Source organism: Capsicum annuum, chromosome 6, assembly GCF_002878395.1.
Source record: "Capsicum annuum cultivar UCD-10X-F1 chromosome 6, UCD10Xv1.1, whole genome shotgun sequence".
NCBI lineage: Eukaryota > Viridiplantae > Streptophyta > Magnoliopsida > Solanales > Solanaceae > Capsicum > Capsicum annuum.
In genome coordinates this window covers 221602064-221620195 of record NC_061116.1, presented here as the reverse complement: position 1 = coordinate 221620195, position 18132 = coordinate 221602064, and the positions used below count along the sequence as shown (strand labels likewise).

Here is an 18132-nt window from a genome sequence, read left to right as displayed (position 1 = left end):
GGCGGCAAATAATAGAAATGCATCGAGCTTGGGCTAATGGGTTGCCGCCTCCTCCAGTTCCCACTGATAATCTGGAATATCTTTCTAGCTTACCTCCCGTGTCACATGCACAATTTTCCATTTTTGTTGATATGCCACAACATGCATCAGGATCGACTCCGGGGCAACAATATCCAACCACTTCCAAGGTTCATTTCCTCACTCCCCAATCCAAGACTACCATATACTCGGCTCCAGCTGCTGTTCATGGTTTTGCGGCACTACCCCCACTTGAAGCTCCTACTTTTGATGTTCATCCAAAAGTTGTGCCTCCCTACTCTACAAGAGAGCCTGCATTGAATATTTTTAGTGATTAGCATTATGCTCTCGAGCCCACATATAAGTCGACTGGTCCTTAAGATTGCCCTCAACCGCCTGAATTCCTCCTAACAGTAAGAAGCCTGTTATGACAGAAGAACAAGAGGAAATAGCCAGAAAATTGAGAAGTTTGGAACTGACTATGAAAAACTTGCAAGAACTTGGGGGTACAAAAGTGTCTCATATAAAGATCTGTGAATGTTTCCTGGTGTACATCTTCCTCTTGGTTTTAAAATGCCGAAGTTTGAGAAGTATGATGGACATGGCGATCCTGTAGCACATTTGAGACGCTATTACAACCAGCTAAGGGGCACTGGAGAGAAGGAAGAATTATTCATGGCATATTTCGGTGAGAGTCTTTCAGGTCTAGCTTCAGAATGGTTTGTTGACCAAGACATCGACAAGTGGAACAACTGGGATGACCTTGCTAACGAATTCGTGCAACAATTTCAATACAATATGGAGTTGATTCCTGACGAGAAATCCCTAACAGGTATAAAAAAAATACTAAGAGTTTCAGGGAGTATGTAATCAGATGGCGCGAACAAGCTGCTAGAGTAAAACCGCCAATGAAAGAAAGCAAGATAGTGAAGGTGTTTATTCAAGCGCAAGATGAAACATATTATCAACACTTGTTACCTGCATTAGGCAAGCCATTTATTAAGGTGCTCAAAATGGGGGAGATGATATAGGATGGAATTAAGACTAGTCGTATTGTGAGTTTTGCAACATTGAAAGCGACTACTCAAGCAATTCAAAAAGGTTCAGGAAGTGTTGGAGGAAAGAAGAATGAGGAAGATGCATCTGTTATTATAGTTGGACAATAGGCACGGGCAAGAGGACCATACCATCATTACCCACGGGCTCAAACCCAAGTTTATGGCCAAGTTCCACAGAATCCTTCCCAAAATCCATTATATTCCATTCCCCCATCTCCATATCAAGTGTATAATGCGCAACCATATGTTTAACCCCCATCTTACCCACACTGGAGAGCACCAACTCTGCCGAGTTATCCTCCAACCCCACATACATACCGAAGCCGTTCTAGGCCTGGTTTTCAATTTAAGCCAAATAATGAAATGAGACAGAATTCGAGGGATAGCTTCACACCCATTGGAGAGTCGTATGCAAGTTTATTCCAGAGATTGGTATAGCAGGGCATAATCACTCCTCTCCTTGGGTATACTCCTGACCCACATTCAAGAAGTTTTGATCCTAATATACGATGTACATATCATTTCGATGTTCAGGGTCACAGTATTGAAGATTGTCGTGATTTGAAAAGAGAAATTGAAAAGATGATTCAAGATAAATCAATCATGGTGCAGAACATTGACATTGAGGAAAGCTCTAGTCATGCTGATGTGCAAACTAGTGGCTAAGATGTCAGGCGGGACAATTGAGAAGTCACCCTTCTCCTTACTATGAAGGGGTTTGGTATTATGTTTTGTCTTATTTTCTATTCTCCAAATTATTTTAGGGTTTTAGTTTGGGATCTGTCTTGTTTTGTCCTTTTGTTGTTTATGTTCAAACTCTTCTATCTTTTGTTTTGACTAAATGAAGTGTCTCATTTTCCTTCGTGTTTTAAATATGTGTTGTTTGTTTGTTTTCTTTATATAGTACATTTTGTGTTGACTCTAGTGATATGACATGCTAGTGAAATTTTCAACCAGATCTTAAAATCTAGTTTAAGCATGAACATTGAATCAGAGGGTTAAAGTTAGAAAAAGAGAGCATATGAGAAAATAGATAGACTGCTGAGATATTTGGTGACAAGTTAAGGCAATTATTTTGAGAATCACAAGAACAACTTGGTCATCGATCGAAAGGCAAGTCCCAATCAGGTCAAATAGTGGACATGTGATCCCTATATCAAGAGAAACAAGAAGATAAGCAGCTTCACGAAAGCATGAGTCATTCGATGTGAGGAATATACAACAAAGGCAAAGTTTGCAGAAGAAGTAGTGACGCACAGACTCAATCTGCTTAAAAAGATGTCGCAAATGATCTTCATCTCTCACTTTCATATCACATGATATGTACTTGCATTTTCAAGGATTGATATGACGAAGACATTTCATTCTGCTATCCAAACATCGTGTCATCCTTTATTTACCCCATTTGAGCTTCAGTCCTATTTTATTTCATACCCCTCTTATGGAATCAATATAGTCAACAAAGCTCAAAAGAAAAGTGTCGAGCAAAACAATAGATTCAGAAAAAGTTCAAAAAAAAAGAGAAGAAAAAGAAAATATGTACAAAAAGAAAAAAAGTGTCAAGACAAATTGAGTCAGAAAAATCCAAAGAGAAAAGAGTCAACAAAAGAAAAATTAGAATCAAGTGAAAGAACAAGCTGCCAGAACTACGCATGATCTGATTCTCCTCTTTCGGGGGTGAGATACGTAGGTTGCCTTACTAAGGGCTCGGTCCAACCAAATAAACAATTTAGAATCACCCAGTCAAAAAAAACTGGGGCATGAGTTAATCCTCATTTTTTTGAGTCGATTCCAAAAGTTGTAAGTCCTAACCCACTTCAAGTGTCATTTGGGCCTCATGTCATCCTTTTTTTCTAACCTTATCCAAAAGCCAAGTTACAACCAAAGAAAGACCTTCAGATCAATCTTTGAGAATGTTAAGGCTAAGCATGCAATGGATATGATGACGTATTTTGGGAACTACTTGTCTTCCTCAGCATAAGGAATCAAGAGAGAAATAAAAAATAAGAGAGTCTTATTGAAGAAAACCCTCACAGGCACCGTAAGGTGATAGTAAGTTGAGAGAGATAAAAATGAGAGAGTCTTATTGGTAAAAACCCTCACGGGTACCATGAGATGATTGTGAGTTGGGAGAAATGAGAATAAGAGAGTCTCATTAGTAAAAACCCTCACAGACACCATAAGACAATGATGAGCTGAGCAAAAGAAAATGAGAGAATCTTGTTGGCGAAAACCCTTCAATGTGCCACTAGCTGAATGAGCTCTTCGAATGCAATGGGTTCAAGCAAGTAACTTATTTTGGGAGTCATTCACTCAACAACAATTGGTAGAAAGTTTGATGGAAAGATCAGGCAGCTTGATCCAAAATGCATGGCATAATCATTAGAGTTGACTGTCATTTCTAGATAAATTTTTCATTTCTTTATTTCAAATGGGGACATTCATTGTCTTTTCTTTCTTCTCTTTATTTTTATTTTTATTTCTTTAGTCAGTTGTCCAAATAAAATTATTGTTATTTTTTTCTCTCTTGTCTTTGAGTCAAGTTCGTGTCAAAACAAGTAAGAAAAGATCTCAAAACTGGCTACTAGCTTCTTCAATTGCACAAAGCAAGACAAAAGGGCCAGCATATGCAAAAGACATGATTGTGAGCCGAAATAACGCATGCAAAAATTTTGTCAACAGACAAGTCTGGAAACTCATGGAAATACTAAGGTTCAAAGGGTGTATTTGAGGAGCTTGGTAAAGCTGAGATACTGTGTTTATCTCAGAGTTACTCTTAATAATCTGCGTTCGGGTCAATGATGCAGCAAGTCAGTGACACATTCTAATGGTTGAAAGCAATACTAAATGTGACAGGGGCAAAAGCGATTTCCACAAAAGCCAAAGCCACAAACCAACCACCATGTTTTTAAACTAACAAGTTTTCTTTGTATGAAATAGGAACACATGCTACCTTCGAATCAAGGATTTCAAAGCCTAAACTTCAAGGGTTGTAATATTCTTACTTCTACAAATGCAAGAGGCAACGTTGCTGCACATATTTGGTATTCAAACCCATGGTAATTCAAGCGGTATTTGTAAGGAGACGCACTTCCTTGTTTTGGTAATTCTAGAAATATTTGTAAAGAGATGCACTTCCTTGTATGGGTAATTCCAGCAATATTTGTAAGAAAATGCACTTCCTTATTTGGTAAATCCAGCAACATTTGTGAGAAAACACACTTTCTTGTTTGGTAATTCAAGCGGTATTTGTAAAGAGATGCACTTCCTTGTGTGGGAAATTCAAGCAACATTTGTAAGGAGATGCACTTCCTTGTTTGATAATTCAAGCAACATTTGTAAGGAGACGCACTTTCTTGTTTGGTAATTTGATTGGCATTTGTAAGGAGACGCACTTCCTTGTTCGGGTAATTCCAGCAACATTTGTAAGGAAACGCACTTCCTTGTTTGAGTAATTCCAGCAACATTTGTAAGGGAGCGCACTTCCTTGTTTGGACAATTCAAGCAACATTTGTAAGGAGACACACTTCCTTATTTTGGTAATTCAAGCAATATCATAAGGAGATGCACTTCCAAAGGAGACACACTTCCTTGCTTGGTAATTCGATCGGCATTTGTAAGGAGACGCATTTCCTTGTTTGGGTAATTCCAGTAACATTTGTAAGGAGATGCACTTCCTTGTTTGGGTAATTATAGCAACATTTGTAAGGGGGTGCACTTCCTTGTTTGGACACTACAAGCAACATTTGTAAGGAGACACACTTCCTTATTTTGGTAATTCAAGCACTATCATAAGGAGACGCACTTCCAAAGGAGACACACTTCCTTGTTTGGTAATTCGATCAATATTTATAAGGAAACGCACTTCCTTGTTTGGGTAATTCCAGCAACATTTGTAAGGAGACGCACTTCCTTATTTGGGTAATTCCATCAACATTTGTAAGGGGACGCACTTCCTTGTTTGGACAATTCAAGCAACATTTGTAAGGAGACACACTTCCTTATTTTGGTAATACAAGAGCTATCATAAGGAGGCGCACTTCCAAAGGAGACGCACTTTCTTGTTTTGGTAATTCAAGTAACATTGGAGACGCACTTCCTTGCTTGGGCAATTCGAGCAACATTTGTAAGGATATGCACTTTCTTGTTTGGTTAATTCAAGAAATATTTGTGAGAAGACTCACTTCCTTGTTTGAGTAATTCAAGCGGCATTGGTAAGGAGACGCACTTCCTTGTTTTGGTAATTCAAGCAGTATTGGTAAGGAGATGCACTTCCTTGTTTTGATAATTCAAGCAACATTGGTAAGGATATGCATTTCTTTTATTGGGTAATTCGAACTTTGCTTTTGGGTAATGCACTTACTAGCAGTCCCCTTGATTTCTAAAAAATGCACTTTCTAGTCGAGTTATTGCACTTAATCCTTTGGAGACGCACTTTCTTACTAGTTTTCATTTGTTAGGTGACACACTTTTTTAACTTAAACTTGTATCTCTAGAAGACGCACTTTCTAGTTAGAATCCCTCACTTTAATTCTTAGGAGACGCACTTCCTAGGCTTGGTTATTCAATTTTACTCTCAAGAGATGCATTTCTTGGTCAGAGTCTTGATTTATCATTACAACATGCAAGTAGGTATGATGTGACTTTCCCAAAAGTCTTCTGATAATAAACTGGGGCAAAACTTTAATTCTTTTTTTTTAACTTTACTTTTCTGGCAAACGAAATTTCTCTTTATAATAATTCTTGTTTGGGATAATTTTCTTTTAATTTTGATGTGATTTCAGGAGCCCGCCTAAAAAAGCGGGCGAATAAATGAAAAGTCAAGCAACAAGCTGAAGATGTTGAAAACAAAACAACAAGGTGAAAAGATGAAAGTTAACGGATTAAAAAATAGCAAGTCAGGAGCCCACCTAAAGAAAAGGGTGAAGAAATTGAAAGTTAAGCAATGATGCGAAACATTGGAAAACCAAGCAACAAGTTGAAAAAATTGCAAGTCAGGAGCCTGCCTGAAGAATAGGGTGATGAAACTTAAGTCAGGAGTCCAACAGAAGCTGTATAGATAGGATTTTTATAATTTCATTTATTTTTTAACTTGTAATTTTCATTTTTGATGTAATGACAGAGCCGCGGACCAGAGCCTCGACGGGACCTCACTCGACTCTCCAACTCGGTCGTCCTTCTTCCTTTTATTTCTTCCCTGTGAATAATGGTTGGGTTAAAATTATGTCTAGTTGTCTACTTCTTTGTATGAAAACACTTTGTGTTTACCTGCAAAGAGGGGCATGATGTAGACACATAATTTTGTCCCTCTCAGAAAGCATTCTTACCATTTTACCCTCGTCTTAGTGTGTGCCCTCACCCGTGTGATAAACCCTTCACAAAAAGATAAAAATAACAATTCCTAACTAATTTTATCTTATTCTAACAACCCCTCCCTATTAAAAAATAACACATCACCCTCACCACTCCCTCTCCACGTGACCTACCCTTTTTATTTCTTGTCCACAAAGCAAATAAAAAGACCCAGAAGCATATTCCCTGCAGTATCGTCACTCTCAAGACAAAATAACCGACTGCAATTATCACAAGAAGGGAGATACAATATTATACAGATAGGGGTCTTCAACTTTTTTCCTTTTCGACCGAACAAGATACATATACACAGACCAAAAACTTCATCATCAGGGTTTTTTATTTTCCATTTTTGGATACCCATTACCATTCCATTGGCTGAAATAGCAACACACACAGATCGGAGGGAGATTGAGAGAGAAGAGAAAAAGAGCAAGAGAAAGAGAGAGAGAAGCAGTGACAGAAAGAGCAGAGAACCGCGAGAGAGGGATAGAGAGGAAAGAGATCGAACGAGAGATGATTCAGGGCAGAGGAGAGAAGCGCCACCACTGTTAAGCTCGCCGGAGCTCCGGCGACACTACAACAGTGACCGGAGCATGCTGGGAAGCCACTGAATCCGACCTCCAGTGTCGATTCCGGCGACCATCCACCAGAAAGCGACCAAAAACAGTAATGGAGTGTGCTAATTAGGTACGATTGGTCGGGCTTTGTTATCTTTGCTTTGGATTACGAGTTTGCTTTCATGAATTTGTGTTTGGGTCAAATTTTGGGATTCTTGTGGTTGATTTAGTACGGAGTTGGTGAGTCCTTTGTTGAGGTTCGATTCGAAGTTCTTCGGCATGGTTTCTGTCCTTTCGTTAAAGCATTATTGAATTTCGAAACCTTCAAATCGAGGTCTAATTCTCTTTCTTCTCTTCTTTATTTCGTTATTTATCGTGTTCTATGCTTTAAATTGAATCTGGTGTGCTAGTTGATCCGTGGTGATGTGAATTATTGTTTGTTTTGATTTGGTGTTTGATTTCCTTGATTATGGATTAATTATAAGGTGTGTGTTGAAATAATATCTCATGGAGGATTAAAATTGATTATTTGGGGAATGGGAATCGAAAATTGATAAAAGTGAATATTATAGTATTTTGATTCATTGTTGATGTTGAACGTGATATGTCATCGAGCGGGTAGGCAAGCACTAGGCTCGGGTAGGCAAAATTTAGAATTGGTAAATTGTTGGAATGTTTGAAATATGTGTTGGAATTGTTTTGTTTTATCGCATTTAATTCAATTATACTCATTTGGCCGGGAAATGCCCCGAGGTACTTGTATCTATTCACCGGGGAATGCCCCAACGTATCATGTACGCAAAGGAGGTTTGTGACGAGGGCCTGAGGCATCGGGTAAAGCACGGGAGCGTAGTTAGGATTAGTGTAGGTTAGATAGGGTTTATTCTCACTTTTTTTTTTCTATTTTGGACTGTATAAATCGGACTGGACATTATATTTTTTACACGTTTTGTTTTGTTTGTTGTTTGATTGTTTTACACGTTTTATGTGGTTTATACATTCATAGTATCAAATTAGCCGATATGTTCCACCAAGAGACAGTGATCAAACCACGGGACCGAGGGGTGCCTAACACCTTCCCCTCGGTCAACCGAATTCCTTAGTCGAAATCTCTGTTCGCAGATCAGTTTAAAAGAGTCAAAAATATTTTCAAAAAAGAATTTTCAACGGTGACTTGGCACACCAGATTATGCCAACTGGCGATTCTAAGTTTAAATATAAATAACCTTTTCGAAAAAAAAAATTCTTTTTTTTGTCACTTTAATAAAAGCCCTTTCGAAACTTAAAACGAATCTTTTTGGAGTACGAAAAAAAGGGGTGTGACACTCCTTTTTTTTGTGTTTTATTTTATATAGAAAATAATAGTAATAATAATAAATAAAATAAATAAATGAAATAATAATAATAATTAATTAATTTTATATTTAACAAAATATAAACAATTTATAAATTGAAAAATATAAATATAATAAAATAGTATTAAAACTATTAATTTATTTATTAAAATTTATAAAAAGAAAATTATTTATTATTTTTATATTATTTTAAAATAAAAATAAAAATAAAATATCTTGAAGTTAAATTTATTTAATTATTTATTTTTATTAAAAATAATAATAATAATAATAATAATAATAATAATATATAAATATTTAAAATTGAGTGAAGATCAAAAATCACGTGTCTACAATTCTAATCTTGAAATATTTTTTCACACAGGTTGTGAAAGGTAGAAATCAAGACTAGTTGATACAAAAAATATTTTTGCAATGATCTTTTGAGAAGACACCTACTTTTTATTATCTTCGTTTTGTTAATGTTTAGTATATCTCAATTAGACTTTCAAGTTGGATGAATTTTGGTCAATGTTGATTTTTATTTAAACATATCTAGTGAGATGTCATCTCATGAATGTCATTTTGGTTGTTCTTGATTAATATATGATAGTGTTTTTAATTTTTTTGCTATTATCTTACTTCTTCTAGTATGTTTTTTTAAAAAAAAATTGTATAACACTCTTTATAATGAAGTTTAAGATATTTATATATGATTTCAGTTTCAAATTATGAAAACCTAGCCAGCTAAATACAAATGGTTGTGATTAGTGACGAAATATTTTGTACTTAAAAGCTTTACTTTTACCTTCTAAAACCATCACATATTCGCCATCAAATTACAACATTTGGTGACTAGTAATTTTTTTCCCTAAATAGCCCACTTATTACCTACAAATTAACTTTGTATTTTGTGACAATTGCTATCGTCATTAATTATGACATATTCTAGTGACAAAATTATTTTATAGGTAAAAAAAGTATTTTTAGTGACGACGTGATCGCTTTCAGCTACAAAATGATAAGAAAGTAATGTTGTCACTAATTTATACATTTAGAGACAAATATAAAAGATAGTATTTAGTGACGAAATAATTTTTGTTCCGCGTCGAAATACATATAAGATTAGAGACAACTTAATTCATCACTAATTCAAATAAACAATTAGCGACACATCAATCTCATCGGCATTATAACTCCTTTAGTGACAAAAAAAAATACTATTACCTACAAAAAATATAAGTTCTGCGACGAACAAGATCGTCATAAATTTTACGCATTTGGGGACAACAAATATTTTCTTCGTTAATACAAGGCTATTTAGTGACGAAGCACTAAGTCATCTCAATATACATTTAACGACCCATGGTTTAGGGACAAACGGATGGCGATTATATTTTCGTCACGAAAGATATTTTGTGACGAAATATAATTTTTTATGACAAAATATTTTGTCATTGATAATGAATTGTTGTAGTGCTAGGAATGTTATGATTGACTATTTCAACAATTATCAAGGGTGGCTCAAGGGCTAGTCTAGTAAAGCCTTTGTTTTAGGCCCTCAAAATCTCAAGGCCTCAAAAAAAAATTTAATTGTTAATTTTATAATTTTCTTTTCTTTCTGACAATATTGAATATAGTAAAAAAAAAAAAATATCATCATTCAATAGAAATATTTTGAAACTTTGAATTAAACTACTCAAATCTTCATAATAATAAACAATATATTTACAATAACATCCAAGGTAATATATTAAAAACGTATGGCTAACGTATTATTAACTTGAATCAATCCTTACTATTATAAATAATAATATAACTATGTGAAATATAATACTTCACTAATCAACAATTTTGAAAAACAAGAAAAAGCAACATTAATTTTTTATTTATTATGTATATATCTATTTTGAAAGCCTTAGATTAAATTTTGACTTTAGGCCACTAATTTTATTGATATATTTCGGGGAGTACGAGAGATTATACCTAATTAGTGTGATTTTTTTTGTCAAGTTCAAACTAATTGATCAAGTTCAAACTGATCCTTGTTTTGGTTTATGCAATAAAGATACTTTGTTGATGGATGCAATAAAGATATTTTGTAATTTTATTGAGATATCCTTGACGATTATCTATGTTATTTCGGAGAGTATCAGATATTACACCTTGTCAAGTTCAAACTGATTGGTCTCTCATCTCCCCTTGAATAGATTCTTTTTTTTTGTTTCCAAAGAAATGTTGTTATGTCTTTTTTTTGTTTTCAAAGGAATGTTGTTATGTTGTTTTGAAGGGTGTACTAATCCCTTGAATCTGGTACCAACAGTTATCACCCCCAAACAACGTTCGTCTTTCAACCAATCGATACGATCCGGAGAGCCGCTTTTGCTAAAACTCAAGCAGTTTCTTGAAAACTCGCTTCAGATATGAAACTTTGAGTATTAACGACTCGATAACAGATCGCCTCTTCCAAAGCGCGACCCATTCGTTCTACTCGCAACAATCCAATCAAACTGATCCTTGTTTTGGTTTATGCAATAAAGATATTTTGTTGGTGGATGCAATAAACATATTTTGTTGGTGGAAGGTGATTACACTCAAATTTGGTACACTTTTAAAGTTATTTTATGTTTTACTTTAATATGCTCGATTACGTTGGATTAGGGATGGAGAATGGACAATTAAGGTTGTGCTTGAGCTGGTCAAAATTGATTGAACTAATAAATATGTATTTAATTGTACGTTTTGCTCTTTAAATATGTTGGTTTTTATAAATTTTGTCTGCTTGTCTTAATTTTTATCTTTTGAAATCGAATTTATGTCTATGCGGGCAATGTTCTGTAAGAGTGTGTATAACTTGTATCATATTGTATACAACTATATAAATTTATACTCCAAAAAATATTATTTATCTTGAAAGGTAAAAATTAAACATCTAGACAAAAGAGGGCAAAAGTGCAAATGACCAATAAATATGTCATGGGACAATAAAAGTTATTTGATCTAAAATGGACAGGGTCAAGATATGATAGACAATGAGCCATAATATATCAAAATCTTACCAAGTTTTAATTAATTGTTTGTTTCCTTATGATGCAGGTTTTTGACCATGCAGCCATTATAAGTGAAGGTGATATTAAACCAGATGGCTCAACAGCTAAGCATAGGAGGCTTTGTTAGTACAAGAAGTAGAAGATTTCAAATCCTTAATTAAAATCTTACCATTATGGTCAAGTAGTTTTTTTTCTTTGCACAACAATTGGCGTACAAGCAAGTTTGTCAATCCTTCAAGCCTTAGCAATGGACCGTCACATAGGACCCAATTTCCAAATCCCAGCTGGTTCCATGGTTGTTTTTGTCACGATATCTATTGCTCTATTTCTCGCCCTGTTCAACAAAATTCTATTTCCTACATGGAAGAAATTGACAGGCAAATCTATTACACATCTCCAGAGAATTGGGGTTGAGTATGTGCTCAATTTCATGTGCATGGGTGTGTCAGCCTTAGTCAATTCAAATTAAAGAGACTAAATGTAGCAAAATCCAATCAAGGTTCCAACATCGTGCCCATGTCAGTGTTATGGCTTGTGCCACGATTAGTCATTGTTGGTATTTCAGAGGCATTTCATTTTCCTGGACAAGTCGCGTTCTATTGCTTGGAATTTCCACCAACCTTAAAGAACATGGTGACCGCGATGATTTCAGTGATTGTAGGGTGGTCGCATTATATTGTACTTGACCACTGCTTTAATTGATGTGTTAGAAGGACGACTACATGGTTTACCAGGTAACATCAATAATGGAAGGCTGGACAATGTGTACTGGGTATTAGTTGTAGAGGGAGTTGTAAATTTTGGTTACTATGTAACATGTGCTTGGTTTTACTAGTATCAAAACATGAAGGAAGTGGACCACAATGGTTCTACTAATTCTGATTAGTGATTAACGAGTCAAAAAGAATGGGAAAACATTATTATTTATACATTCAAAGTAAGTCCATAGCTAAATCATTTGTATATGATCCGTGATTAAAAACGTAAACCACTCGTTTTACACCTATTTGAATGTTTACAAGTAAACGTGAAGATAAGTTTAAGTTTGAGTTTTGCTGTTCTTTTCTACTTGCATTTTGATATTGTTTAATCAGTTCATCCAAGAATGTCCATTATAAATTGAATCCATAATCATCTCACCACCTGAATTGGGCTGGGCCATTGGTCGATTTCATTTTTAAAATAAAAGCCCAACCAACTCGGGTCGGCCCAAACAAGGGGAAAATAAAGATAGAACAGAAAAAGGTAAGCTATTTCTATATATGTTTCTCTCCATATCAAGATGTCATGTAAAATGTGAGCTTCTGCATCTTCCTCTTCACCGCCATTGATATGGACTACCCAGCTCATATGATATGATCATATATGATTATATCTAATGGGAACTCTGTGGTCAGTTCCCTACCGTTTAGTGCGCTGACAGAGGAACGGAAGATTAGTCTCACGGCTGCCGGCTGTGAGGATACCTTGGGAACAACTCAAACAATCCAACTTTCGAATGTGTTAAATTGACGGATCATGATGAACTTAGTTAATAAATGTACTTGTTAATCATGGATGGATTAAACATGTCAATGATGCCATATTTTTGTGAGCTGATTTCACCGTCATTTAAAAAAAAACAGACAAAGGTCTGATATAGGCTCATAACTTTGATATTTTAGAGAAAACCATTCCTCAAATAAGTTAGGACACTCACTCCTGCCTATTTGGAAAATAGTCATGATTTGTTCAAACTATGGTGCAATATACCAATAAAAAGCCCAAACGATATATATACAATATGAATCCATAAGTTTTTGCACCTCAAGGCCATGTGAATTTCAGATACAAAACATGATTTTTCGAGACGTGCAAGGATTAAACATGTCATATTCTTGTGGTGTGTAAGCCCATAGAGCTGTATTTTTCCTATATATAGAAGATAACGTCAGTGTGTGTTGCCTCATTATGTGCAGCAACAAACATTGTTGGTTTTGTCATTTTCCTAGAGTAAAAAATTTGGTGCTTCCGGCACCCGTAAAGCTCCATGCAAAATAGATAGTATTATATAAATAATATATTAAAATTAGTATAAGATGAGAAAAAAGTACCTATGAAATCAAGAAAATAATTAAGTGCTTTGATTTTCAGAAAAATCTTAAAACTTTGAATGTTAATATGTGTGTTTAAACTTTTTAGACATTCACTATCCTTAAATCCTGAGTCCATCAAATGATAATAGGTCAGAAAGTCTACAACAACCAAATTAGCTACATGCTGATGTAGCTCGTATAATAATTGCCATCTGGTTAAAGGACGACGTACGCCATCTGTTGAATGGCTGATTTAGCTCATATCATAAATCTCTTAGTAGCTATTTTACAAATTTAATTAAATTTAAAATAAGGAGCAAAGGTAACAAAATGATTTTTTTAGCATTAAATTAAGATGAATTTCTTTTCTTTTCTTTTCTATATAATAGAAGCACTAGTTTCGAGCAGTGCTTCATCAATTTTATACTACCCCTAATTATTTCGTAATTTACTATATTATCTCTAATTAATTATTATAAGTTATTTATATATTAGAATTAATAATATTTAATTAAAAAATAGATATTTATGACGTTTGTTTCAGCTGCTTTAACCGTAATTTTACTATATCATTCCTAATTAATTATTATAAGTCATTTATGTATTAAAAATTAATAATATTCAATTAAAAAAATCAGTTACTTCGTCATTTACTACATTACCCTAATTGTTCAGTGATTTATAATATTACTCCCAATTAATTATTACAAGTCATTTATATATTAGAATTAATAATATTTTTTATTATATTACCTCTAATTGATTATTATAAATTATTTATATATTAGAATTAATAATATTTAATTAAAAAATAGATACTTATGACATTTATTTCAGCTGCTTTAACCATGATTTTACTATATCATCCCTAATTAATTATTATAAGTTATTTATGTATTAAAAAATTAATAATATTTAATTAAAAAATAGATGGCATGTCTGCCTATATTATCCCTAATTGCTCCGTGATTTACTATATTACCCTAAATTAATTATTATAAGTCATTTATATATTAGAATTAATAAATTTTTTTACTATATTACCCCTAATTAATTATTATAAGTCATTTATATATTAGAATTAATAATATTTAATTTAAAAATAGATATTTATGACGTTTGTTTCAGCTGCTTTAATCGTGATTTTACTATATCATCCCTAATTAATCATTATAAGTCATTTATGTATTAAAAAATTAATAATATTTAATTAAAAAAAATAGATGACATGTCAGCTACAGCTGCTTCAACCATAATTTTGCTAAATATCGCTTATAATTAATTATTATGAGTCATCTAAGTGTTAAAAATTTAATCATATTTTAAAAAAAAAATAGACATAAAATGATAAATTAACTCTTGATGTATTAAATTAAGTTGACCTCCTTCAACCTTGGTTTTACTGTATCACCCCTAATTAATTATTATAAGTCATTTATGTATTAAAAAATTCATAATATTTAATTAAAATATTGGTTTCAACATGGTTGCTTCAAGAGCTGCGCCGTGATTTTACTATATCACCCCTAATTAATTATTATAAGTCATTTATGTATTAGAAAATTAATAGTATTTAATTAAAATAAGAAAAAAATATGCGTTTATGACATGTTTGTTGCAGCTGCTTCAACCATAATCTTCTTTGAGAAGATGATCCAAGACTTTATTGTTAATTGAAGTATCTTTTGTTCCAGTTTTTATACAAAATAATCCTATGAATATTAGTTTTTCATCTTTTCTATATTTTGTAACAGGTCTCAATCTTATTATCAAACAATTAAAATAACCCGACTACATGACACATCACACTTTTTTATCATGTGGAAAAGAAGTATCTTATAAAACTTCACTCCTTAGCGAGTACCATCAAATAGTTATTATTTAAGAAATTATCATTTTAAATCAATGTACATTTGTGTTTGTATCTCATTAATATATATGTCTGTAGTATTGGGCCCGTGCTAACACTGGTTATGCAACGCTGGTAATAACATATATAGCTTAATAAGTTACGATTGTCTAGTAAAAGTAGATTGATTGTTTTCTCTTAATACGATGCATTATTCTTTAATACTAAAGGTATAATCGAAAATAACTGTCAATTTTTGTCGGACTACTCTATAACGTCGCTTCATTATAATGGCATTTCACTATAGGTGCATTTGGTATGATGGAAAATATTTTCTGAAAAATATTTTTCTATTTTCCGTTGTTTGGTTGTAATATAACTTTGGAAAAATATTTTTCAAGGGAACTCATTTTCCTCCATTTGAAAGAAAATGACTTTCCTCATGGGCCAACAGAAGTCATTTTCTAGAAAATATTGACATGTAACTTAAGGGAACTTGAAACCTAAATAAATCAAAATATGAATAAAGTAACCAAAATAGGTCACCTATTTAGAGCCCGTTTGGATAAGATTAAAAAAATATTTTTTTAGCTTAAGTGATTAAAAGCTTAAAATAAGTGCTTATAAATTAAGCAAATAAGTGTTTGGATAGAAGTGTTGAAACTAGAAAAAAGTTGTTGATGTGTTTGGTAAACAAGTTATGTTAAACACTTTTTTGTTGTCAAGTGACTTAAATGTCCTTAAAGTTGTTAACACCTTAAATAAGGTGAATTATTTATAATTTTTAATTTTAAAATAAAATTTTTGAACAAACCTTCGATTAATGATGGATTCGATGAAAACAAAGAAGAAAGATGAAGAGGAAATTGGAGGGAAGAGATAATTAAAGCGAAGCGACAAAGAGAAAAAGAAGAAAACTATATATTTAAGGGCTACAAGTTTAGGATATTGTTGGAATTAGAGAAAAATACAAGGAATAAAAAGGTAAATGTTTTGGTCAAATTTAAAAGAATTTTAATCTAAAAAACAAAAAGTTGGGGATACCCAGTTTCTCACTTTTTGATTCTTTTAATCGGTTTTTAGCTTTTTTAAAACACTTTTTAGTTTTAACAAACACCTTAAAAAGTTAAAAAAGAGATTAAAAGCTAATTTGACCAGATTTTAATCTTATCCAAACAATCACTTAATAAGTTATCAAAATAGACTAAACGTAATAATTTATTAAGTTTTATACTTTTTTAACGGTTTGATAGCAGATGTGTACAGTAAAAAGGTTTTAGTAAAACATAGTAATAATTTATTACGTTTTACAATTATTTTTTATAAAACATAATAAATTATTACGTTTTATAATTTTTTTTGTAATACGTAATAATTTATTACGTTTACAATATTTGACATAAAGAGGTGATGTGATAGTACACCGAGTTTTTAAAAAAATATATAAATTAAAACTTTATAACTTTTTAAACTTTTATAAATTAAAACTTTTTATTAAAATTTATAAATTATAATTTTTTTATTATGTTTCTTACCAATTTTATTTTTAAAAAAAAAGTTATTGCTTCGTTTTGTTAAATCAAGTACCACCTAGCTCACTCTTTTTGACGTTTTCTTTCATAAATTGTATTAAGAAGTTACTTTTTAATAATAAAAAAAACGTAAATATAAATTTATTTTATTAATACGTAATAAAAAATTACATTGTTTTCTAAATTTGGTCAGATGAATGTATAATTGTTGATGTCACATCTCATATAAACTGACCGAATGATTAAAAATGTGTGTTAAATATTATGTTTTAGAAAATATATTATATTTTTAATTAGAGGGCCACATGCTCATGTAAAGTTACAATTTACGTAAAAAAATATATATTTTCTATTCACCAACCAAGCACCATAAAATATTTTTCACGCAGCAACCAAACATAAAAAAATAAGTGAAACACCAACTTATTTTCTATGAAAACATTTTCCATGAAAAATATTTTCCATCATACCAAACACACCCTATATCGATTTGATTTTTTATATTTTATTTCTCTATAACGACATTCTTCCTATAATAACAATAACGTTTATTGTGGAGTCTTTGTAAAATTACATCTCTATAACATCACACTCAAAAATTATTTATAATATTTTGGAAGATATATATTATGTACAACATAAATATCAAAATATTTATGATAATCATCATTAATGTTATGCACACAGTAAATTTCAAATGCAAATATCTAATTTAAGGGGAAAAATCTATCTAAACGATGCACGTTAATTATTTCATAACATAACGAGAAAAAAGCTACTAATGTTTGTCTTTTTCATATTCACTTTCTTTCTAATTTTTCATACTTTTATTTATAATAGCTAAATGAAATCTGAGCGACAAATATCATTATACATATATAACAATACCTCTCTATAGAAGTTCGTGAAATTTTTGAATAAACAATGTTTTCAAAGGTGATTGCTAATTTAGGACAGAGCAAGTAACATTTTTAGCATTTGAAGACTTTAATTGAACTATATATACAGTACCCTAGGGCTAGCATAGCTAACCATTTTTTTCCACACTGAATATACACCAACAACGATTACAAAATACCAAAAGGATCATTGCAATATACATCAAATTCAATACAAGGATCATTGCTTTGGGCCGAACAGAAAAGAATAGTGCAAGTGTCAGATCAGATATGTCTGCACTAATATATACACACACATACCGCAATAGGATATTAGTGACTGGTGAGTTTATCCCATATATGAGAACGACAAAACATAAAATACAAAAATTATTAAATATCAATAAACATTTAGTTATGAATTAT

At 32.4% G+C, this 18132-nt stretch overlaps 1 pseudogene; it reads left to right on the top strand.

Moving 5' to 3' along the window:
• The window catches only part of LOC107873798, a 45922-nt pseudogene extending 33664 nt beyond the window's left edge, over positions 1-12258 (top strand).
• Positions 12259-18132: the final 5874 nt, after the last annotated feature.